Raw genomic sequence first — 21,065 nt, forward strand, 5'->3', positions numbered from 1 at the left:
GTGTGTTCCAGAGGGAGTTGTGTTCCAGAGGGAGTTGTGTGTTCCAGAGGGAGTTGTGTGTTCCAGAGGGAGTTGTGTGTGTTCCAGAGGGAGTTGTGTGTGCCAGAGGGAGTTGTGTGTGCCAGAGGGAGTTGTGTGTTCCAGAGGGAGTTGTGTGTTCCAGAGGGAGTTGTGTGTGTTCCAGAGAGAGTTGTGTGTTCCAGAGGGAGTTGTGTGTTCCAGAGGGAGTTGTGTGTTCCAGAGGGAGTTGTGTGTGTTCCAGAGGGAGTTGTGTGTGCCAGATGGAGTGGTGTGTGCCAGAGGGAGTTTTGTGTTCCAGAGGGAGTTGTGTGTTCCAGAGGGAGTTGTGTGTTCCAGAGGGAGTTGTGTGTTCCAGAGGGAGTTGTGTGTTCCAGAGGGAGTTGTGTGTTCCAGAGGGAGTTCCAGAGGGAGTTGTGTTCCAGAGGGAGTTGTGTTCCAGAGGGAGTTGTGTGTTCCAGAGGGAGTTGTGTGTTCCAGAGGGAGTGTGTTCCAGAGGGAGTTGTGTGTGCCAGAGGGAGTTGTGTGTTCCAGAGGGAGTTGTGTTCCAGAGGGAGTTGTGTGTTCCAGAGGGAGTTGTGTGTTCCAGAGGGAGTTGTGTGTTCCAGAGGGAGTTGTGTGTGTTCCAGAGGGAGTTGTGTGTGCCAGAGGGAGTTGTGTGTTCCAGAGGGAGTTGTGTGTTCCAGAGGGAGTTGTGTGTGTTCCAGAGGGAGTTGTGTGTGCCAGAGGGAGTTGTGTGTTCCAGAGGGAGTTGTGTGTTCCAGAGGGAGTTGTGTGTTCCAGAGGGAGTTGTGTGTGTTCCAGAGGGAGTTGTGTGTGCCAGAGGGAATGGTGTGTGCCAGAGGGAGTTTTGTGTTCCAGAGGGAGTTGTGTGTTCCAGAGGGAGTTCCAGAGGGAGTTGTGTGTTCCAGAAGGAGTTGTGTGTTCCAGAGGGAGTTGTGTGTGTTCCAGAGGGAGTTGTGTGTTCCAGAGGGAGTTCCAGAGGGAGTTGTGTGTTCCAGAGGGAGTTGTGTGTTCCAGAGGGAGTTGTGTGTGTTCCAGAGGGAGTTGTGTGTGCCAGAGGGAGTTGTGTGTGCCAGAGGGAGTTTTGTGTTCCAGAGGGAGTTTTGTGTTCCAGAGGGAGTTCCAGAGGGAGTTGTGTGTTCCAGAGGGAGTTGTGTGTTCCAGAGGGAGTTGTGTGTGTTCCAGAGGGAGTTGTGTGTGCCAGAGGGAGTTGTGTGTGCCAGAGGGAGTTATGTGTTCCAGAGGGAGTTGTGTGTTCCAGAGGGAGTTGTGTTCCAGAGGGAGTTGTGTGTTCCAGAGGGAGTTGTGTTCCAGAGGGAGTTGTGTGTTCCAGAGGGAGTTGTGTGTTCCAGAGGGAGTTGTGTGTTCCAGAGGGAGTTGTGTTCCAGAGGGAGTTGTGTGTTCCGGAGGGAGTTGTGTTCCAGAGGGAGTTGTGTGTTCCAGAGGGAGTTGTGTGTGCCAGAGGGAGTTGTGTGTTCCAGAGGGAGTTGTGTGTTCCAGAGGGAGTTGTGTGTGTTCCAGAGGGAGTTGTGTTCCAGAGGGAGTTGTGTGTTCCAGAGGGAGTTGTGTGTTCCAGAGGGAGTTGTGTTCCAGAGGGAGTTGTGTGTTCCAGAGGGAGTTGTGTGTTCCAGAGGGAGTTGTGTGTGCCAGAGGGAGTTGTGTGTTCCAGAGGGAGTTGTGTGTTCCAGAGGGAGTTGTGTTCCAGAGGGAGTTGTGTGTTCCAGAGGGAGTTGTGTGTGCCAGAGGAAGTTGTGTGTGCCAGAGGGAGTTGTGTGTGCCAGAGGGAGTTGTGTGTTCCAGAGGGAGTTGTGTTCCAGAGGGAGTTGTGTGTGCCAGAGGGAGTTGTGTGTGCCAGAGGGAGTTGTGTGTTCCAGAGGGAGTTGTGTGTTCCAGAGGGAGTTGTGTGTTCCAGAGGGAGTTGTGTGTTCCAGAGGGAGTTGTGTGTGCCAGAGGGAGTTGTGTGTGCCAGAGGGAGTTGTGTGTGCCAGAGGGAGTTGTGTGTTCCAGAGGGAGTTGTGTTCCAGAGGGAGTTGTGTGTGCCAGAGGGAGTTGTGTGTGCCAGAGGGAGTTGTGTGTTCCAGAGGGAGTTGTGTTCCAGAGGGAGTTGTGTGTTCCGGAGGGAGTTGTGTTCCAGAGGGAGTTGTGTGTTCCAGAGGGAGTTGTGTGTTCCAGAGGGAGTTGTGTGTGCCAGAGGGAGTTGTGTGTTCCAGAGGGAGTTGTGTGTTCCAGAGGGAGTTGTGTGTGTTCCAGAGGGAGTTGTGTTCCAGAGGGAGTTGTGTGTTCCAGAGGGAGTTGTGTGTTCCAGAGGGAGTTGTGTTCCAGAGGGAGTTGTGTGTTCCAGAGGGAGTTGTGTGTTCCAGAGGGAGTTGTGTGTGCAAGAGGGAGTTGTGTGTTCCAGAGGGAGTTGTGTGTTCCAGAAGGAGTTGTGTTCCAGAGGGAGTTGTGTTCCAGAGGGAGTTGTGTGTTCCAGAGGGAGTTGTGTGTTCCAGAGGGAGTGTGTTCCAGAGGGAGTTGTTTGTGCCAGAGGGAGTTGTGTGTTCCAGAGGGAGTTGTGTTCCAGAGGGAGTTGTGTGTTCCAGAGGGAGTTGTGTGTTCCAGAGGGAGTTGTGTGTTCCAGAGGGAGTTGTGTGTGTTCCAGAGGGAGTTGTGTGTGCCAGAGGGAGTTGTGTGTTCCAGAGGGAGTTGTGTGTTCCAGAGGGAGTTGTGTGTGTTCCAGAGGGAGTTGTGTGTGCCAGAGGGAGTTGTGTGTGCCAGAGGGAGTTATGTGTTCCAGAGGGAGCTGTGTGTTCCAGAGGGAGTTGTGTGTGCCAGAGGGAGTTGTGTGTTCCAGAGGGAGTTTTTGTGTTCCAGAGGGAGTTGTGTGTGCCAGAGGGAGTTGTGTGTGCCAGAGGGAGTTGTGTGTTCCAGAGGGAGTTGTGTGTTCCAGAGGGAGTTGTGTGTTCCAGAGAGAGTTGTGTGTTCCAGAGGGAGTTGTGTTCCAGAGGGAGTTGTGTTCCAGAGGGAGTTGTGTGTGTTCCAGAGGGAGTTGTGTTTTCCAGAGGGAGTTGTGTGATCCAGAGGGAGTTGTGTGTTCCAGAGGGAGTTGTGTGTGCCAGAGGGAGTTGTGTGTGCCAGAGGGAGTTGTGTGTTCCAGAGGGAGTTGTGTGTTCCAGAGGGAGTTGTGTTCCAGAGGGAGTTGTGTGTTCCAGAGGGAGTTGTGTGTGCCAGAGGGAGTTGTGTGTGCCAGAGTGAGTTGTGTGTTCCAGAGGGAGTTGTGTATTCCAGAGGGAGTTGTGTTCCAGAGGGAGTTGTGTGTTCCAGAGGGAGTTGTGTTCCAGAGGGAGTTGTGTGTTCCAGAGGGAGTTGTGTGTTCCAGAGGGAGTTGTGTGTTCCAGAGGGAGTTGTGTGTTCCAGAGGGAGTTGTGTTCCAGAGGGAGTTGTTTGTTCCGGAGGGAGTTGTGTTCCAGAGGGAGTTGTGTGTTCGAGAGGGAGTTGTGTGTTCCAGAGGGAGTTGTGTGTGCCAGAGGGAGTTTTTGTGTTCCAGAGGGAGTTGTGTGTGCCAGAGGGAGTTGTGTGTGCCAGAGGGAGTTGTGTGTTCCAGAGGGAGTTGTGTGTTCCAGAGGGAGTTGTGTGTGTTCCAGAGGGAGTTGTGTGTGCCAGAGGGAGTTGTGTGTGCCAGAGGGAGTTATGTGTTCCAGAGGGAGCTGTGTGTTCCAGAGGGAGTTGTGTGTGCCAGAGGGAGTTGTGTGTTCCAGAGGGAGTTTTTGTGTTCCAGAGGGAGTTGTGTGTGCCAGAGGGAGTTGTGTGTGCCAGAGGGAGTTGTGTGTTCCAGAGGGAGTTGTGTGTTCCAGAGGGAGTTGTGTGTTCCAGAGGGAGTTGTGTGTTCCAGAGGGAGTTGTGTTCCAGAGGGAGTTGTGTTCCAGAGGGAGTTGTGTGTGTTCCAGAGGGAGTTGTGTTTTCCAGAGGGAGTTGTGTGATCCAGAGGGAGTTGTGTGTTCCAGAGGGAGTTGTGTGTGCCAGAGGGAGTTGTGTGTGCCAGAGGGAGTTGTGTGTTCCAGAGGGAGTTGTGTGTTCCAGAGGGAGTTGTGTTCCAGAGGGAGTTGTGTGTTCCAGAGGGAGTTGTGTGTGCCAGAGGGAGTTGTGTGTGCCAGAGTGAGTTGTGTGTTCCAGAGGGAGTTGTGTATTCCAGAGGGAGTTGTGTTCCAGAGGGAGTTGTGTGTTCCAGAGGGAGTTGTGTTCCAGAGGGAGTTGTGTGTTCCAGAGGGAGTTGTGTGTTCCAGAGGGAGTTGTGTGTTCCAGAGGGAGTTGTGTGTTCCAGAGGGAGTTGTGTTCCAGAGGGAGTTGTGTGTTCCGGAGGGAGTTGTGTTCCAGAGGGAGTTGTGTGTTCGAGAGGGAGTTGTGTGTTCCAGAGGGAGTTGTGTGTGCCAGAGGGAGTTGTGTGTTCCAGAGGGAGTTGTGTGTTCCAGAGGGAGTTGTGTGTGTTCCAGAGGGAGTTGTGTGTTCCAGAGGGAGTTGTGTGTTCCAGAGGGAGTTGTGTGTTCCAGAGGGAGTTGTGTGTTCCAGAGGGAGTTGTGTGTGCCAGAGGGAGTTTTGTGTTTCAGAGGGAGTTGTGTTCCAGAGGGAGTTGTGTGTTCCAGAGGGAGTTGTGTGTTCCAGAGGGAGTTGTGTGTTCCAGAGGGAGTTGTGTGTTCCAGAGGGAGTTGTGTGTTCCAGAGGGAGTTGTGTTCCAGAGGGAGTTGTGTTCCGGAGGGAGTTGTGTTCCAGAGGGAGTTGTGTGTTCCAGAGGGAGTTGTGTGTTCCAGAGGGAGTTGTGTGTGCCAGAGGGAGTTGTTTGTTCCAGAGGGAGTTGTGTGTTCCAGAGGGAGTTGTGTGTGTTCCAGAGGGAGTTGTGTTCCAGAGGGAGTTGTGTGTTCCAGAGGGAGTTGTGTGTTCCAGAGGGAGTTGTGTTCCAGAGGGAGTTGTTTGTTCCAGAGGGAGTTGTGTGTTCCAGAGGGAGTTGTGTGTGCCAGAGGGAGTTGTGTGTTCCAGAGGGAGTTGTGTGTTCCAGAGGGAGTTGTGTTCCAGAGGGAGTTGTGTGTTCCAGAAGGAGTTGTGTGTGCCAGAGGGAGTTGTGTGTGCCAGAGGGAGTTGTGTGTGCCAGAGGGAGTTGTGTGTTCCAGAGGGAGTTGTGTTCCAGAGGGAGTTGTGTGTGCCAGAGGGAGTTGTGTGTGCCAGAGGGAGTTGTGTGTTCCAGAGGGAGTTGTGTGTTCCAGAGGGAGTTGTGTGTTCCAGAGGGAGTTGTGTGTTCCAGAGGGAGTTGTGTGTGCCAGAGGGAGTTGTGTGTGCCAGAGGGAGTTGTGTGTGCCAGAGGGAGTTGTGTGTTCCAGAGGGAGTTGTGTTCCAGAGGGAGTTGTGTGTGCCAGAGGGAGTTGTGTGTGCCAGAGGGAGTTGTGTGTTCCAGAGGGAGTTGTGTTCCAGAGGGAGTTGTGTGTTCCGGAGGGAGTTGTGTTCCAGAGGGAGTTGTGTGTTCCAGAGGGAGTTGTGTGTTCCAGAGAGAGTTGTGTGTGCCAGAGGGAGTTGTGTGTTCCAGAGGGAGTTGTGTGTTCCAGAGGGAGTTGTGTGTGTTCCAGAGGGAGTTGTGTTCCAGAGGGAGTTGTGTGTTCCAGAGGGAGTTGTGTGTTCCAGAGGGAGTTGTGTTCCAGAGGGAGTTGTGTGTTCCAGAGGGAGTTGTGTGTTCCAGAGGGAGTTGTGTGTGCCAGAGGGAGTTGTGTGTTCCAGAGGGAGTTGTGTGTTCCAGAGGGAGTTGTGTTCCAGAGGGAGTTGTGTGTTCCGGAGGGAGTTGTGTTCCAGAGGGAGTTGTGTGTTCGAGAGGGAGTTGTGTGTTCCAGAGGGAGTTGTGTGTGCCAGAGGGAGTTGTGTGTTCCAGAGGGAGTTGTGTGTTCCAGAGGGAGTTGTGTGTGTTCCAGAGGGAGTTGTGTGTTCCAGAGGGAGTTGTGTGTTCCAGAGGGAGTTGTGTGTTCCAGAGGGAGTTGTGTGTTCCAGAGGGAGTTGTGTGTGCCAGAGGGAGTTGTGTGTTCCAGAGGGAGTTGTGTGTTCCAGAGGGAGTTGTGTGTTCCAGAGGGAGTTGTGTGTTCCAGAGGGAGTTGTGTTCCAGAGGGAGTTGTGTGTTCCGGAGGGAGTTGTGTTCCAGAGGGAGTTGTGTGTTCGAGAGGGAGTTGTGTGTTCCAGAGGGAGTTGTGTGTGCCAGAGGGAGTTGTGTGTTCCAGAGGGAGTTGTGTGTTCCAGAGGGAGTTGTGTGTGTTCCAGAGGGAGTTGTGTGTTCCAGAGGGAGTTGTGTGTTCCAGAGGGAGTTGTGTGTTCCAGAGGGAGTTGTGTGTTCCAGAGGGAGTTGTGTGTTCCAGAGGGAGTTGTGTGTGCCAGAGGGAGTTGTGTGTTCCAGAGGGAGTTGTGTTCCAGAGGGAGTTGTGTGTTCCAGAGGGAGTTGTGTGTTCCAGAGGGAGTTGTGTGTTCCAGAGGGAGTTGTGTGTTCCAGAGGGAGTTGTGTGTTCCAGAGGGAGTTGTGTTCCAGAGGGAGTTGTGTTCCGGAGGGAGTTGTGTTCCAGAGGGAGTTGTGTGTTCCAGAGGGAGTTGTGTGTTCCAGAGGGAGTTGTGTGTGCCAGAGGGAGTTGTTTGTTCCAGAGGGAGTTGTGTGTTCCAGAGGGAGTTGTGTGTGTTCCAGAGGGAGTTGTGTTCCAGAGGGAGTTGTGTGTTCCAGAGGGAGTTGTGTGTTCCAGAGGGAGTTGTGTTCCAGAGGGAGTTGTTTGTTCCAGAGGGAGTTGTGTGTTCCAGAGGGAGTTGTGTGTGCCAGAGGGAGTTGTGTGTTCCAGAGGGAGTTGTGTGTTCCAGAGGGAGTTGTGTTCCAGAGGGAGTTGTGTGTTCCAGAGGGAGTTGTGTGTGCCAGAGGGAGTTGTGTGTGCCAGAGGGAGTTGTGTGTGCCAGAGGGAGTTGTGTGTTCCAGAGGGAGTTGTGTTCCAGAGGGAGTTGTGTGTGCCAGAGGGAGTTGTGTGTGCCAGAGGGAGTTGTGTGTTCCAGAGGGAGTTGTGTGTTCCAGAGGGAGTTGTGTGTTCCAGAGGGAGTTGTGTGTTCCAGAGGGAGTTGTGTGTGCCAGAGGGAGTTGTGTGTGCCAGAGGGAGTTGTGTGTGCCAGAGGGAGTTGTGTGTTCCAGAGGGAGTTGTGTTCCAGAGGGAGTTGTGTGTGCCAGAGGGAGTTGTGTGTGCCAGAGGGAGTTGTGTGTTCCAGAGGGAGTTGTGTTCCAGAGGGAGTTGTGTGTTCCGGAGGGAGTTGTGTTCCAGAGGGAGTTGTGTGTTCCAGAGGGAGTTGTGTGTTCCAGAGAGAGTTGTGTGTGCCAGAGGGAGTTGTGTGTTCCAGAGGGAGTTGTGTGTTCCAGAGGGAGTTGTGTGTGTTCCAGAGGGAGTTGTGTTCCAGAGGGAGTTGTGTGTTCCAGAGGGAGTTGTGTGTTCCAGAGGGAGTTGTGTTCCAGAGGGAGTTGTGTGTTCCAGAGGGAGTTGTGTGTTCCAGAGGGAGTTGTGTGTGCCAGAGGGAGTTGTGTGTTCCAGAGGGAGTTGTGTGTTCCAGAGGGAGTTGTGTTCCAGAGGGAGTTGTGTGTTCCGGAGGGAGTTGTGTTCCAGAGGGAGTTGTGTGTTCGAGAGGGAGTTGTGTGTTCCAGAGGGAGTTGTGTGTGCCAGAGGGAGTTGTGTGTTCCAGAGGGAGTTGTGTGTTCCAGAGGGAGTTGTGTGTGTTCCAGAGGGAGTTGTGTGTTCCAGAGGGAGTTGTGTGTTCCAGAGGGAGTTGTGTGTTCCAGAGGGAGTTGTGTGTTCCAGAGGGAGTTGTGTGTTCCAGAGGGAGTTGTGTGTGCCAGAGGGAGTTGTGTGTTCCAGAGGGAGTTGTGTGTTCCAGAGGGAGTTGTGTTCCAGAGGGAGTTGTGTGTTCCAGAGGGAGTTGTGTGTTCCAGAGGGAGTTGTGTGTTCCAGAGGGAGTTGTGTGTTCCAGAGGGAGTTGTGTGTTCCAGAGGGAGTTGTGTTCCAGAGGGAGTTGTGTGTTCCGGAGGGAGTTGTGTTCCAGAGGGAGTTGTGTGTTCCAGAGGGAGTTGTGTGTTCCAGAGGGAGTTGTGTGTGCCAGAGGGAGTTGTTTGTTCCAGAGGGAGTTGTGTGTTCCAGAGGGAGTTGTGTGTGTTCCAGAGGGAGTTGTATTCCAGAGGGAGTTGTGTGTTCCAGAGGGAGTTGTGTGTTCCAGAGGGAGTTGTGTTCCAGAGGGAGTTGTGTGTTCCAGAGGGAGTTGTGTGTTCCAGAGGGAGTTGTGTTCCAGAGGGAGTTGTGTGTTCCAGAGGGAGTTGTGTGTTCCAGAGGGAGTTGTGTGTGCCAGAGGGAGTTGTGTGTTCCAGAGGGAGTTGTGTGTGCCAGAGGGAGTTGTGTGTGCCAGAGGGAGTTGTGTGTGCCAGATGGAGTTGTGTGTTCCAGAGGGAGTTGTGTTCCAGAGGGAGTTGTGTGTGCCAGAGGGAGTTGTGTGTGCCAGAGGGAGTTGTGTGTTCCAGAGGGAGTTGTGTGTTCCAGAGGGAGTTGTGTGTTCCAGAGGGAGTTGTGTGTTCCAGAGGGAGTTGTGTGTGCCAGAGGGAGTTGTGTGTGCCAGAGGGAGTTGTGTGTGCCAGAGGGAGTTGTGTGTTCCAGAGGGAGTTGTGTTCCAGAGGGAGTTGTGTGTGCCAGAGGGAGTTGTGTGTGCCAGAGGGAGTTGTGTGTTCCAGAGGGAGTTGTGTTCCAGAGGGAGTTGTGTGTTCCGGAGGGAGTTGTGTTCCAGAGGGAGTTGTGTGTTCCAGAGGGAGTTGTGTGTTCCAGAGAGAGTTGTGTGTGCCAGAGGGAGTTGTGTGTTCCAGAGGGAGTTGTGTGTTCCAGAGGGAGTTGTGTGTGTTCCAGAGGGAGTTGTGTTCCAGAGGGAGTTGTGTGTTCCAGAGGGAGTTGTGTGTTCCAGAGGGAGTTGTGTTCCAGAGGGAGTTGTGTGTTCCAGAGGGAGTTGTGTGTTCCAGAGGGAGTTGTGTGTGCCAGAGGGAGTTGTGTGTTCCAGAGGGAGTTGTGTGTTCCAGAGGGAGTTGTGTTCCAGAGGGAGTTGTGTTCCAGAGGGAGTTGTGTGTTCCAGAGGGAGTTGTGTGTTCCAGAGGGAGTGTGTTCCAGAGGGAGTTGTTTGTGCCAGAGGGAGTTGTGTGTTCCAGAGGGAGTTGTGTTCCAGAGGGAGTTGTGTGTTCCAGAGGGAGTTGTGTGTTCCAGAGGGAGTTGTGTGTTCCAGAGGGAGTTGTGTGTGTTCCAGAGGGAGTTGTGTGTGCCAGAGGGAGTTGTGTGTTCCAGAGGGAGTTGTGTGTTCCAGAGGGAGTTGTGTGTGTTCCAGAGGGAGTTGTGTGTGCCAGAGGGAGTTGTGTGTTCCAGAGGGAGTTGTGTGTTCCAGAGGGAGTTGTGTGTTCCAGAGGGAGTTGTGTGTGTTCCAGAGGGAGTTGTGTGTGCCAGAGGGAGTGGTGTGTGCCAGAGGGAGTTTTGTGTTCCAGAGGGAGTTGTGTGTTCCAGAGGGAGTTCCAGAGGGAGTTGTGTGTTCCAGAAGGAGTTGTGTGTTCCAGAGGGAGTTGTGTGTGTTCCAGAGGGAGTTGTTTGTTCCAGAGGGAGTTCCAGAGAGAGTTGTGTGTTCCAGAGGGAGTTGTGTGTTCCAGAGGGAGTTGTGTGTGTGCCAGAGGGAGTTGTGTGTGCCAGAGGGAGTTGTGTGTGCCAGAGGGAGTTTTGTGTTCCAGAGGGAGTTGTGTGTTCCAGAGGGAGTTCCAGAGGGAGTTGTGTGTTCCAGAGGGAGTTGTGTGTTCCAGAGGGAGTTGTGTGTGTTCCAGAGGGAGTTGTGTGTGCCAGAGGGAGTTGTGTGTGCCAGAGGGAGTTATGTGTTCCAGAGGGAGTTGTGTGTTCCAGAGGGAGTTGTGTGTGCCAGAGGGAGTTGTGTGTTCCAGAGGGAGTTGTGTGTTCCAGAGGGAGTTTTTGTGTTCCAGAGGGAGTTGTGTGTGCCAGAGGGAGTTGTGTGTGCCAGAGGGAGTTGTGTGTTCCAGAGGGAGTTGTGTGTTCCAGAGGGAGTTGTGTGTTCCAGAGGGAGTTGTGTGTTCCAGAGGGAGTTGTGTTCCAGAGGGAGTTGTGTTCCAGAGGGAGTTGTGTGTGTTCCAGAGGGAGTTGTGTGTTCCAGAGGGAGTTGTGTGATCCAGAGGGAGTTGTGTGTTCCAGAGGGAGTTGTGTGTGCCAGAGGGAGTTGTGTGTGCCAGAGGGAGTTGTGTGTTCCAGAGGGAGTTGTGTGTTCCAGAGGGAGTTGTGTTCCAGAGGGAGTTGTGTGTTCCAGAGGGAGTTGTGTGTGCCAGAGGGAGTTGTGTGTGCCAGAGTGAGTTGTGTGTTCCAGAGGGAGTTGTGTATTCCAGAGGGAGTTGTGTTCCAGAGGGAGTTGTGTGTTCCAGAGGGAGTTGTGTTCCAGAGGGAGTTGTGTGTTCCAGAGGGAGTTGTGTGTTCCAGAGGGAGTTGTGTGTTCCAGAGGGAGTTGTGTGTTCCAGAGGGAGTTGTGTTCCAGAGGGAGTTGTGTGTTCCGGAGGGAGTTGTGTTCCAGAGGGAGTTGTGTGTTCGAGAGGGAGTTGTGTGTTCCAGAGGGAGTTGTGTGTGCCAGAGGGAGTTGTGTGTTCCAGAGGGAGTTGTGTGTTCCAGAGGGAGTTGTGTGTGTTCCAGAGGGAGTTGTGTGTTCCAGAGGGAGTTGTGTGTTCCAGAGGGAGTTGTGTGTTCCAGAGGGAGTTGTGTGTTCCAGAGGGAGTTGTGTGTGCCAGAGGGAGTTGTGTGTTCCAGAGGGAGTTGTGTGTTCCAGAGGGAGTTGTGTTCCAGAGGGAGTTGTGTTCCAGAGGGAGTTGTGTTCCAGAGGGAGTTGTGTGTTCCAGAGGGAGTTGTGTGTTCCAGAGGGAGTGTGTTCCAGAGGGAGTTGTGTGTGCCAGAGGGAGTTGTGTGTTCCAGAGGGAGTTGTGTTCCAGAGGGAGTTGTGTGTTCCAGAGGGAGTTGTGTGTTCCAGAGGGAGTTGTGTGTGTTCCAGAGGGAGTTGTGTGTGCCAGAGGGAGTTGTGTGTGCCAGAGGGAGTTGTGTGTTCCAGAGGGAGTTGTGTGTTCCAGAGGGAGTTGTGTGTGTTCCAGAGGGAGTTGTGTGTGCCAGAGGGAGTTGTGTGTGCCAGAGGGAGTTGTGTGTTCCAGAGGGAGTTGTGTGTGTTCCAGAGGGAGTTGTGTGTGTTCCAGAGGGAGTTGTGTGTGCCAGAGGGAGTTGTGTGTGCCAGAGGGAGTTGTGTGTTCCAGAGGGAGTTGTGTGTTCCAGAGGGAGTTGTGTGTGCCAGAGGGAGTTGTGTGTTCCAGAGGGAGTTGTGTGTTCCAGAGGGAGTTGTGTTCCAGAGGGAGTTGTGTTCCAGAGGGAGTTGTGTTCCAGAGGGAGTTGTGTGTTCCAGAGGGAGTTGTGTGTTCCAGAGGGAGTGTGTTCCAGAGGGAGTTGTGTGTGCCAGAGGGAGTTGTGTGTTCCAGAGGGAGTTGTGTTCCAGAGGGAGTTGTGTGTTCCAGAGGGAGTTGTGTGTTCCAGAGGGAGTTGTGTGTGTTCCAGAGGGAGTTGTGTGTGCCAGAGGGAGTTGTGTGTGCCAGAGGGAGTTGTGTGTTCCAGAGGGAGTTGTGTGTTCCAGAGGGAGTTGTGTGTGTTCCAGAGGGAGTTGTGTGTTCCAGAGGGAGTTGTGTGTTCCAGAGGGAGTTGTGTGTTCCAGAGGGAGTTGTGTGTGTTCCAGAGGGAGTTGTGTGTGCCAGAGGGAGTGGTGTTTGCCAGAGGGAGTTTTGTGTTCCAGAGGGAGTTGTGTGTTCCAGAGGGAGTTGTGTGTTCCAGAGGGAGTTGTGTGTTCCAGAGGGAGTTCCAGAGGGAGTTGTGTTCCAGAGGGAGTTGTGTTCCAGAGGGAGTTGTGTGTTCCAGAGGGAGTTGTGTGTTCCAGAGGGAGTGTGTTCCAGAGGGAGTTGTGTGTGCCAGAGGGAGTTGTGTGTTCCAGAGGGAGTTGTGTTCCAGAGGGAGTTGTGTGTTCCAGAGGGAGTTGTGTGTTCCAGAGGGAGTTGTGTGTTCCAGAGGGAGTTGTATGTGTTCCAGAGGGAGTTGTGTGTGCCAGAGGGAGTTGTGTGTTCCAGAGGGAGTTGTGTGTTCCAGAGGGAGTTGTGTGTGTTCCAGAGGGAGTTGTGTGTGCCAGAGGGAGTTGTGTGTTCCAGAGGGAGTTGTGTGTTCCAGAGGGAGTTGTGTGTTCCAGAGGGAGTTGTGTGTGTTCCAGAGGGAGTTGTGTGTGCCAGAGGGAGTGGTGTGTGCCAGAGGGAGTTGTGTGTTCCAGAGGGAGTTGTGTGTTCCAGAGGGAGTTGTGTGTGCCAGAGGGAGTTGTGTGTTCCAGAGGGAGTTGTGTGTTACAGAGGGAGTTGTGTTCCAGAGGGAGTTGTGTTCCAGAGGGAGTTGTGTTCCAGAGGGAGTTGTGTGTTCCAGAGGGAGTTGTGTGTTCCAGAGGGAGTGTGTTCCAGAGGGAGTTGTGTGTGCCAGAGGGAGTTGTGTGTTCCAGAGGGAGTTGTGTTCCAGAGGGAGTTGTGTGTTCCAGAGGGAGTTGTGTGTTCCAGAGGGAGTTGTGTGTGTTCCAGAGGGAGTTGTGTGTGCCAGAGGGAGTTGTGTGTGCCAGAGGGAGTTGTGTGTTCCAGAGGGAGTTGTGTGTTCCAGAGGGAGTTGTGTGTGTTCCAGAGGGAGTTGTGTGTTCCAGAGGGAGTTGTGTGTTCCAGAGGGAGTTGTGTGTTCCAGAGGGAGTTGTGTGTGTTCCAGAGGGAGTTGTGTGTGCCAGAGGGAGTGGTGTGTGCCAGAGGGAGTTTTGTGTTCCAGAGGGAGTTGTGTGTTCCAGAGGGAGTTGTGTGTTCCAGAGGGAGTTGTGTGTTCCAGAGGGAGTTGTGTGTTCCAGAGGGAGTTCCAGAGGGAGTTGTGTTCCAGAGGGAGTTGTGTTCCAGAGGGAGTTGTGTGTTCCAGAGGGAGTTGTGTGTTCCAGAGGGAGTGTGTTCCAGAGGGAGTTGTGTGTGCCAGAGGGAGTTGTGTGTTCCAGAGGGAGTTGTGTGTGTTCCAGAGGGAGTTGTGTGTGCCAGAGGGAGTTGTGTGTTCCAGAGGGAGTTGTGTGTTCCAGAGGGAGTTGTGTGTTCCAGAGGGAGTTGTGTGTGTTCCAGAGGGAGTTGTGTGTGCCAGAGGGAGTGGTGTGTGCCAGAGGGAGTTTTGTGTTCCAGACGGAGTTGTGTGTTCCAGAGGGAGTTCCAGAGGGAGTTGTGTGTTCCAGAAGGAGTTGTGTGTTCCAGAGGGAGTTGTGTGTGTTCCAGAGGGAGTTGTGTGTTCCAGAGGGAGTTCCAGAGGGAGTTGTGTGTTCCAGAGGGAGTTGCGTGTTCCAGAGGGAGTTTTGTGTTCCAGAGGGAGTTGTGTGTTCCAGAGGGAGTTGTGTGTTCCAGAGGGAGTTGTGTGTTCCAGAGGGAGTTGTGTGTTCCAGAGGGAGTTGTGTGTGCCAGAGGGAGTTGTGTGTTCCAGAGGGAGTTGTGTGTTCCAGAGGGAGTTGTGTTCCAGAGGGAGTTGTGTTCCAGAGGGAGTTGTGTTCCAGAGGGAGTTGTGTGTTCCAGAGGGAGTTGTGTGTTCCAGAGGGAGTGTGTTCCAGAGGGAGTTGTGTGTGCCAGAGGGAGTTGTGTGTTCCAGAGGGAGTTGTGTTCCAGAGGGAGTTGTGTGTTCCAGAGGGAGTTGTGTGTTCCAGAGGGAGTTGTGTGTGTTCCAGAGGGAGTTGTGTGTGCCAGAGGGAGTTGTGTGTGCCAGAGGGAGTTGTGTGTTCCAGAGGGAGTTGTGTGTTCCAGAGGGAGTTGTGTGTGTTCCAGAGGGAGTTGTGTGTTCCAGAGGGAGTTGTGTGTTCCAGAGGGAGTTGTGTGTGTTCCAGAGGGAGTTGTGTGTGCCAGAGGGAGTGGTGTGTGCCAGAGGGAGTTTTTTGTTCCAGAGGGAGTTGTGTGTTCCAGAGGGAGTTGTGTGTTCCAGAGGGAGTTGTGTGTTCCAGAGGGAGTTGTGTGTTCCAGAGGGAGTTGTGTGTTCCAGAGGGAGTTGTGTGTTCCAGAGGGAGTTCCAGAGGGAGTTGTGTTCCAGAGGGAGTTGTGTTCCAGAGGGAGTTGTGTGTTCCAGAGGGAGTTGTGTGTTCCAGAGGGAGTGTGTTCCAGAGGGAGTTGTGTGTGCCAGAGGGAGTTGTGTGTTCCAGAGGGAGTTGTGTTCCAGAGGGAGTTGTGTGTTCCAGACGGAGTTGTGTGTTCCAGAGGGAGTTGTGTGTTCCAGAGGGAGTTGTGTGTGTTCCAGAGGGAGTTGTGTGTGCCAGAGGGAGTTGTGTGTTCCAGAGGGAGTTGTGTGTTCCAGAGGGAGTTGTGTGTGTTCCAGAGGGAGTTGTGTGTGCCAGAGGGAGTTGTGTGTTCAAGAGGGAGTTGTGTGTTCCAGAGGGAGTTGTGTGTTCCAGAGGGAGTTGTGTGTGTTCCAGAGGGAGTTGTGTGTGCCAGAGGGAGTGGTGTGTGCCAGAGGGAGTTTTGTGTTCCAGAGGGAGTTGTGTGTTCCAGAGGGAGTTCCAGAGGGAGTTGTGTGTTCCAGAAGGAGTTGTGTGTTCCAGAGGGAGTTGTGTGTGTTCCAGAGGGAGTTGTGTGTTCCAGAGGGAGTTCCAGAGGGAGTTGTGTGTTCCAGAGGGAGTTGTGTGTTCCAGAGGGAGTTGTCTGTGTTCCAGAGGGAGTTGTGTGTGCCAGAGGGAGTTGTGTGTGCCAGAGGGAGTTTTGTGTTCCAAAGGGAGTTGTGTGTTCCAGAGGGAGTTCCAGAGGGAGTTGTGTGTTCCAGAGGGAGTTGTGTGTTCCAGAGGGAGTTGTGTGTGTTCCAGAGGGAGTTGTGTGTGCCAGAGGGAGTTGTGTGTGCCAGAGGGAGTTATGTGTTCCAGAGGGAGTTGTGTGTTCCAGAGGGAGTTGTGTGTGCCAGAGGGAGTTGTGTGTTCCAGAGGGAGTTGTGTGTTCCAGAGGGAGTTGTGTGTTCCAGAGGGAGTTGTGTGTGCCAGAGGGAGTTGTGTGTGCCAGAGGGAGTTGTGTGTTCCAGAGGGAGTTGTGTTCCAGAGGGAGTTGTGTGTTCCAGAGGGAGTTGTGTGTTCCAGAGGGAGTTGTGTGTTCCAGAGGGAGTTGTGTGTGTTCCAGAGGGAGTTGTGTGTGCCAGAGGGAGTTGTGTGTTCCAGAGGGAGTTGTGTGTTCCAGAGGGAGTTGTGTGTGTTCCAGAGGGAGTTGTGTGTGCCAGAGGGAGTTGTGTGTTCCAGAGGGAGTTGTGTGTTCCAGAGGGAGTTGTGTGTTCCAGAGGGAGTTGTATGTGTTTCCAGAGGGAGTTGTGTGTGCCAGAGGGAGTGGTGTGTGCCAGAGGGAGTTTTGTGTTCCAGAGGGAGTTGTGTGTTCCAGAGGGAGTTCCAGAGGGAGTTGTGTGTTCCAGAAGGAGTTGTGTGTTCCAGAGGGAGTTGTGTGTGTTCCAGAGGGAGTTGTGTGTTCCAGAGGGAGTTCCAGAGGGAGTTGTGTGTTCCAGAGGGAGTTGTGTGTTCCAGAGGGAGTTGTGTGTGTTCCAGAGGGAGTTGTGTGTGCCAGAGGGAGTTGTGTGTGCCAGAGGGAGTTTTGTGTTCCAGAGGGAGTTGTGTGTTCCAGAGGGAGTTCCAGAGGGAGTTGTGTGTTCCAGAGGGAGTTGTGTGTTCCAGAGGGAGTTGTGTGTGTTCCAGAGGGAGTTGTGTGTGCCAGAGGGAGTTGTGTGTGCCAGAGGGAGTTATGTGTTCCAGAGGGAGTTGTGTGTTCCAGAGGGAGTTGTGTGTGCCAGAGGGAGTTGTGTGTTCCAGAGGGAGTTGTGTGTTCCAGAGGGAGTTGTGTGTTCCAGAGGGAGTTGTGTGTTCCAGAGGGAGTTGTGTTCGAGAGGGAGTTGTGTTCCAGAGGGAGTTGTGTGTGTTCCAGAGGGAGTTGTGTGTTCCAGAGGGAGTTGTGTGATCCAGAGGGAGTTGTGTGTTCCAGAGGGAGTTGTGTGTGCCAGAGGGAGTTGTGTGTGCCAGAGGGAGTTGTGTGTTCCAGAGGGAGTTGTGTGTTCCAGAGGGAGTTGTGTTCCAGAGGGAGTTGTGTGTTCCAGAGGGAGTTGTGTGTGCCAGAGGGAGTTGTGTGTGCCAGAGTGAGTTGTGTGTTCCAGAGGGAGTTGTGTATTCCAGAGGGAGTTGTGTTCCAGAGGGAGTTGTGTGTTCCAGAGGGAGTTGTGTTCCAGAGGGAGTTGTGTGTTCCAGAGGGAGTTGTGTTCCAGAGGGAGTTGTGTGTTCCGGAGGGAGTTGTGTTCCAGAGGGAGTTGTGTGTTCGAGAGGGAGTTGTGTGTTCCAGAGGGAGTTGTGTGTGCCAGAGGGAGTTGTGTGTTCCAGAGGGAGTTGTGTGTTCCAGAGGGAGTTGTGTGTGTTCCAGAGGGAGTTGTGTGTTCCAGAGGGAGTTGTGTGTTCCAGAGGGAGTTGTGTGTTCCAGAGGGAGTTGTGTTCCAGAGGGAGTTGTGTGTTCCAGAGGGAGTTGTGTGTTCCAGAGGGAGTGTGTTCCAGAGGGAGTTGTGTGTGCCAGAGGGAGTTGTGTGTTCCAGAGGGAGTTGTGTGTGTTCCAGAGGGAGTTGTGTGTGCCAGAGGGAGTTGTGTGTGCCAGAGGGAGTTGTGTGTTCCAGAGGGAGTTGTGTGTTCCAGAGGGAGTTGTGTGTGTTCCAGAGGGAGTTGTGTGTGCCAGAGGGAGTTGTGTGTTCCAGAGGGAGTTGTGTGTTCCAGAGGGAGTTGTGTGTTCCAGAGGGAGTTGTGTGTGTTCCAGAGGGAGTTGTGTGTGCCAGAGGGAGTGGTGTGTGCCAGAGGGAGTTTTGTGTTCCAGAGGGAGTTGTGTGTTCCAGAGGGAGTTCCAGACGGAGTTGTGTTCCAGAGGGAGTTGTGTTCCAGAGGGAGTTGTGTGTTCCAGAGGGAGTTGTGTGTTCCAGAGGGAGTGTGTTCCAGAGGGAGTTGTGTGTGCCAGAGGGAGTTGTGTGTTCCAGAGGGAGTTGTGTTCCAGAGGGAGTTGTGTGTTCCAGAGGGAGTTGTGTGTTCCAGAGGGAGTTGTGTGTGTTCCAGAGGGAGTTGTGTGTGCCAGAGGGAGTTGTGTGTGCCAGAGGGAGTTGTGTGTTCCAGAGGGAGTTGTGTGTTCCAGAGGGAGTTGTGTGTGTTCCAGAGGGAGTTGTGTGTGCCAGAGGGAGTTGTGTGTTCCAGAGGGAGTTGTGTGTTCCAGAGGGAGTTGTGTGTTCCAGAGGGAGTTGTGTGTGCCAGAGGGAGTGGTGTGTGCCAGAGGGAGTTTTGTGTTCCAGAGGGAGTTGTGTGTTCCAGAGGGAGTTCCAGAGGGAGTTGTGTGTTCCAGAAGGAGTTATGTGTTCCAGAGGGAGTTGTGTGTGTTCCAGAGGGAGTTGTGTGTTCCAGAGGGAGTTCCAGAGGGAGTTGTGTGTTCCAGAGGGAGTTGTGTGTTCCAGAGGGAGTTGTGTGTGTTCCAGAGGGAGTTGTGTGTGCCAGAGGGAGTTGTGTGTGCCAGAGGGAGTTTTGTGTTCCAGAGGGAGTTGTGTGTTCCAGAGGGAGTTCCAGAGGGAGTTGTGTGTTCCAGAGGGAGTTGTGTGTTCCAGAGGGAGTTGTGTGTGTTCCAGAGGGAGTTGTGTGTGCCAGAGGGAGTTGTGTGTGCCAGAGGGAGTTATGTGTTCCAGAGGGAGTTGTGTGTTCCAGAGGGAGTTGTGTGTGCCAGAGGGAGTTGTGTGTTCCAGAGGGAGTTGTGTGTTCCAGAGGGAGTTGTGTGTTCCAGAGGGAGTTGTGTGTGCCAGAGGGAGTTGTGTGTGCCAGAGGGAGTTGTGTGTTCTAGAGGGAGTTGTGTGTTCCAGAGGGAGTTGTGTGTTCCAGAGGGAGTTGTGTGTTCCAGAGGGAGTTGTGTTCCAGAGGGAGTTGTGTGTGTTCCAGAGGGAGTTGTGTGTTCCAGAGGGAGTTGTGTGTTCCAGAGGGAGTTGTGTGTGCCAGAGGGAGTTGTGTGTGCCAGAGGGAGTTGTGTGTTCCAGAGGGAGTTGTGTGTGCCAGAGGGAGTTGTGTGTGCCAGAGGGAGTTGTGTGTTCCAGAGGGAGTTGTGTGTTCCAGAGGGAGTTGTGTGTTCCAGAGGGAGTTGTGTGTTCCAGAGGGAGTTGTGTGTGTTCCAGAGGGAGTTGTGTGTGCCAGAGGGAGTTGTGTGTGCCAGAGGGAGTTGTGCGTTCCAGAGGGAGTTGTGCGTTCCAGAGGGAGTTGTGTGTTCCAGAGGGAGTTGTGTGTGTTCCAGAGGGAGTTGTGTGTTCCAGAGGGAGTTGTGTGTTCCAGAGGGAGTTGTGTTCCAGAGGGAGTTGTGTGTGCCAGAGGGAGTTGTGTTCCAGAGGGAGTTGTGTGTTCCAGAGTGAGTTGTGTGTGTTCCAGAGGGAGTTGTGTGTGCCAGAGGGAGTTCTGTGTGCCATAGGGAGTTGTGTGTACCAGAGGGAGTTGTGTGTTCCAGAGGGAGTTGTGTGTGTTCCAGAGTGAGTTGTGTGTGCCAGAGGGAGTTGTGTGTGCCAGAGGGGGTTGTGTGTTCCAGAGGGAGTTGTGTGTTCCAGAGGGAGTTGTGTGTGTTCCAGAGGGAGTTGTGTGTTCCAGAGGGAGTTGTGTGTTCCAGAGGGAGTTGTGTGCGTTCCAGAGGGAGTTGTGTGTGCCAGAGGGAGTTGTGTGTGCCAGAGGGAGTTGTGCGTTCCAGAGGGAGTTGTGTGTTCCAGAGGGAGTTGTGTGTTCCAGAGGGAGTTGTGTGTTCCAGAGGGAGTTGTGTGTTCCAGAGGGAGTTGTGTGTTCCAGAGGGAGTTGTGTTCCAGAGGGAGTTGTGTGTTCCAGAGGGAGTTGTGTGTTCCAGAGGGAGTTGTGTTCCAGAGGGAGTTGTGTTCCAGAGGGAGTTGTGTGTTCCAGAGGGAGTTGTGTGTTCCAGAGGGAGTTGTGTGTGTTCCAGAGGGAGTTGTGTGTGCCAGAGGGAGTTTTGTGTTCCAGAGGGAGTTGTGTGTTCCAGAGGGAGTTCCAGAGGGAGTTGTGTGTTCCAGAGGGAGTTGTGTGTTCCAGAGGGAGTTGTGTGTGCCAGAGGGAGTTATGTGTTCCAGAGGGAGTTGTGGGTTCCAGAGGGAGTTGTGTGTGCCAGAGGGAGTTGTGTGTTCCAGAGGGAGTTGTGTTCCAGAGGGAGTTGTGTGTTCCAGAGGGAGTCGTGTGTTCAAGAGGGAGTTGTATGTGTTCCAGAGGGAGTTGTGTGTTCCAGAGGGAGTTGTGTGTGTTCCAGAGGGAGTTGTGTGTGCCAGAGGGAGTTGTGTGTGCCAGAGGGAGTTGTGTGTTCCAGAGGGAGTTGTGTGTTCCAGAGGGAGTTGTGTGTGTTCCAGAGGGAGTTGTGTGTGCCAGAGGGAGTTGTGTGTTCCAGAGGGAGTTGTGTGTTCCAGAGGGAGTTGTGTGTTCCAGAGGGAGTTGTGTGTGTTCCAGAGGGAGTTGTGTGTGCCAGAGGGAGTGGTGTGTGCCAGAGGGAGTTTTGTGTTCCAGAGGGAGTTGTGTGTTCCAGAGGGAGTTCCAGAGGGAGTTGTGTGTTCCAGAAGGAGTTATGTGTTCCAGAGGGAGTTGTGTGTGTTCCAGAGGGAGTTGTGTGTTCCAGAGGGAGTTCCAGAGGGAGTTGTGTGTTCCAGAGGGAGTTGTGTGTTCCAGAGGGAGTTGTGTGTGTTCCAGAGGGAGTTGTGTGTGCCAGAGGGAGTTGTGTGTGCCAGAGGGAGTTTTGTGTTCCAGAGGGAGTTGTGTGTTCCAGAGGGAGTTCCAGAGGGAGTTGTGTGTTCCAGAGGGAGTTGTGTGTTCCAGAGGGAGTTGTGTGTGTTCCAGAGGGAGTTGTGTGTGCCAGAGGGAGTTGTGTGTGCCAGAGGGAGTTATGTGTTCCAGAGGGAGTTGTGTGTTCCAGAGGGAGTTGTGTGTGCCAGAGGGAGTTGTGTGTTCCAGAGGGAGTCGTGTGTTCCAGAGGGAGTTGTGTGTTCCAGAGGGAGTTGTGTGTTCCAGAGGGAGTTGTGTGTTCCAGAGGGAGTTGTGTGTTCCAGAGGGAGTTGTGTTCCAGAGGGAGTTGTGTGTTCCAGAGGGAGTTGTGTGTTCCAGAGGGAGTTGTGTTCCAGAGGGAGTTGTGTTCCAGAGGGAGTTGTGTGTTCCAGAGGGAGTTGTGTGTTCCAGAGGGAGTTGTGTGTGTTCCAGAGGGAGTTGTGTGTGCCAGAGGGAGTTTTGTGTTCCAGAGGGAGTTGTGTGTTCCAGAGGGAGTTCCAGAGGGAGTTGTGTGTTCCAGAGGGAGTTGTGTGTTCCAGAGGGAGTTGTGTGTGCCAGAGGGAGTTATGTGTTCCAGAGGGAGTTGTGGGTTCCAGAGGGAGTTGTGTGTGCCAGAGGGAGTTGTGTGTTCCAGAGGGAGTTGTGTTCCAGAGGGAGTTGTGTGTTCCAGAGGGAGTCGTGTGTTCAAGAGGGAGTTGTATGTGTTCCAGAGGGAGTTGTGTGTTCCAGAGGGAGTTGTGTGTGTTCCAGAGGGAGTTGTGTGTGCCAGAGGGAGTTGTGTGTGCCAGAGGGAGTTGTGTGTTCCAGAGGGAGTTGTGTGTTCCAGAGGGAGTTGTGTGTGTTCCAGAGGGAGTTGTGTGTGCCAGAGGGAGTTGTGTGTTCCAGAGGGAGTTGTGTGTTCCAGAGGGAGTTGTGTGTTCCAGAGGGAGTTGTGTGTGTTCCAGAGGGAGTTGTGTGTGCCAGAGGGAGTGGTGTGTGCCAGAGGGAGTTTTGTGTTCCAGAGGGAGTTGTGTGTTCCAGAGGGAGTTCCAGAGGGAGTTGTGTGTTCCAGAAAGAGTTATGTGTTCCAGAGGGAGTTGTGTGTGTTCCAGAGGGAGTTGTGTGTTCCAGAGGGAGTTCCAGAGGGAGTTGTGTGTTCCAGAGGGAGTTGT

The sequence above is a fragment of the Eucyclogobius newberryi genome, unplaced genomic scaffold (assembly GCF_026437365.1).
Source record: "Eucyclogobius newberryi isolate DKJ021-1_F unplaced genomic scaffold, fEucNew1.0.hap1 SCAF_7, whole genome shotgun sequence".
NCBI classification, from domain to species: domain Eukaryota; kingdom Metazoa; phylum Chordata; class Actinopteri; order Gobiiformes; family Gobiidae; genus Eucyclogobius; species Eucyclogobius newberryi.